The following is a 2,675-nucleotide window of genomic DNA, read 5'->3' on the forward strand; positions in this document are numbered from 1 at the left end:
TAGAAGTTTAATTTTTTTTTCTCTATTTTTTCCAAATAATTTCGGAAGTAACGTCAATATTTGGATGAAAATTGGTGTCTGAGAGTTTTTTGACATGAGAAATTTGATTTTGATATCAATATGGCTCCTACTTGTAGGGGGCGCCACCTACATGTGTTTTAACTGTTTTCAAATGTAATAACCTTTTGTCCGTACCTGTATAAAACTACCGAGTGAAAAAATATACATTTCCATGACTTTTTACATAAAAAATGTCTCGTTACTTCAGAAATTATTTGGAAAAAATCGAAATAAAAATTAAACTTCTACACCCTGTATCTCCGAAACTAAGCATTTTAGGACATACATTTTTACAATTTTTTTTACTTATTTTTATCTGCAGAATATGTCACGGAAGTTTCCGGAATACAGTTCGGACCACCCTGTATACAGGGTGTTCCTTAATGACATGCTAATATTTAAAGGGGTGATTCTTGAAACTATTCTAAGAGGAAAGCTTCATATGAATGTATGTCCTAAACATCTTAATTAATGAAATACAGGGTGCTAAAATTTTCTAAGGAAAGACTGTTTTTTATAGTAACTCTGATCTTATTATAGATATCTTTATAAAACTTGATTCATGTCTTCTATCCATGTATTGAATATTTTTGAAGAAACAATTGATACACCATTGACTTCTCTTAAAATAAAAATTATTTTCAAAATCTCCATTCATTTCGAAACAATTTTTATCTCTTGATTTTTTTGTTCGACGCATATTTCGACGCATTTTTTGCTTAAAAAAATTAAAGTCAGTTTACTTCAGGGACAAATCGCTGAAAATCTGATGCGGTGATTGTTGTATGGCATATGTGTAAGGAAATTAAGAAATAAAACATTTTTTTTTCTCTCCTTTAAATATTAGCATGTTATTACGGAACACCCTGTATTTAGTTAAAGTTATAATAATTTGATGGGAAAAATTAGCGGCCAGCATTATTTTTAAGAATCGAATTAAAGATAGCGTTTGTTGTTATAATAAATATTTTAAATAATATAATTCCATAATCCCCCTGTGAATTCTGCCAGACCGCCCATAGACCTTAAATTCGCTCATAGATTCCCAAAAGGATTTTGGCTGAAAGTTTTTTATCATCAAAAGTGAAGTATAATTTAACTAATAATTAATTCATTAATTTAATTAACTCAATTAATTACATCTAACTAGCTTAATTAATTAAGTCAATTTAATTAACTTAATTAGTTAATTAATTAAATTAATAAATTAATTAAATTAATTAATTAAATTAACATAATTAATTAAATTAACATAATTAATTAAAATTAATTAACTTGATTAAATTTAATTAATTGGTTGATTAATCGGTTAATTTAATTAATTAATCAATTAATATTTAATACTTCTATTTTATTTTTAGGTAAAACTTACGAATTCCCAACTCCTAACTTCTCGACCATTTGCTGGTTTCTAACGTTACACTGCCACCACTTGTCCCTTTTACCCGCTTTACAAAAATATCAACGTAGGTTAAGGGCCATCAAAGACTTACAGAGGCTTCTGGACGAGACGATAGCCGCTGAGGCGCAATGGAAGAACACGCCGTTTGCCAGCAGAAACAAACAGTTCATCAAGAGATGGAAACAGCAATTGAAAAAATTAAATAAGTAAGTTCAGATATATGTACATTATTTTAAGTGACCCACTCAATTTAAAAAAAATATTTCATTTGTAATACCGCGCGATGATGTCGATTTACAAGCTAAAATTGTTTAAAACGTCTTTAGTGTCGTCCAAATTTGACGGATAGGACGCCATCATGATTTTTTTTAAATGGAAACCTCCACATATTTTAGCATCATCCGGTAGATAAAACCTAATTTCAAAAATATATAGCGACACCAATTAAGTTTTTAGTTATGTAATCGAGGGCACGATTTTTAAATTCATTGTTGCCAATCATGGAAATATTCGGCGCCGGTCTGACTAACTAGAATTTAAACTTCCCGCTGGGGACTAGGGTGGTAGCTCTGCTGTAAATGTCAAGGATTGGCACGTTTATTTATTTATTTCCTAACATTGTCATTCGTTTTGACAGTTTAGTTTTTGTATTACAAGTTTTGGTTTAAAGAAATTGTGTTGTGATAGTTAATTAATAAGCTAATACTTAATAAATAATAAATAAAAATAAATATTGTTTTTACATGTGATGTTTAGATGGGGCTTTATAGTGGTGTGAATCGGCTCTAACTTGTCAATTTCTTATTTTTTTCAGATCCAAGGCCTGCGCAGACGCTGGTCTCCTAGACAAGAACCTGATGCGCCGTTCTCTAATTTTCTATACCTCTGTCACCGAGTACCTGTTAAGTTTGTGACGGGTGCCGCGCCAGGACAGCCTATTCCCGAACTGCCACTGCCCCCACCTCAGACACCGGCGTTCTACGCAATGCCAGAGTGGTACGTGGAGGACATAGCCGAATTCTTGTTGTTTGCCTTACAGTAAGTCCTAAAATTCAGTTAATAAATATGTATATAAAATTGTCTACAGTTTATCCAGTGCCAGATTATGTGATTTGAACACACATCTAAAAATTACGGGAAAAAAACAGCTACTTTGAATTTTGAATTAACAACTATCATTGTCATATATCCTTTTCTCTATGTAGTCTGTTCT

The 2,675-nt window shown here is 31.3% G+C and overlaps 1 pseudogene; it reads left to right on the top strand.

Moving 5' to 3' along the window:
• The first annotated feature begins 852 nt into the window (after positions 1 to 852).
• On the top strand, positions 853 to 2,376 carry LOC115882631 (annotated as a pseudogene).
• Positions 2,377 to 2,675: the final 299 nt, after the last annotated feature.

The sequence above is a fragment of the Sitophilus oryzae genome, unplaced genomic scaffold (assembly GCF_002938485.1).
Source record: "Sitophilus oryzae breed Bouriz unplaced genomic scaffold, Soryzae_2.0 scaffold_178_pilon_pilon, whole genome shotgun sequence".
Lineage (NCBI taxonomy): Eukaryota > Metazoa > Arthropoda > Insecta > Coleoptera > Curculionidae > Sitophilus > Sitophilus oryzae.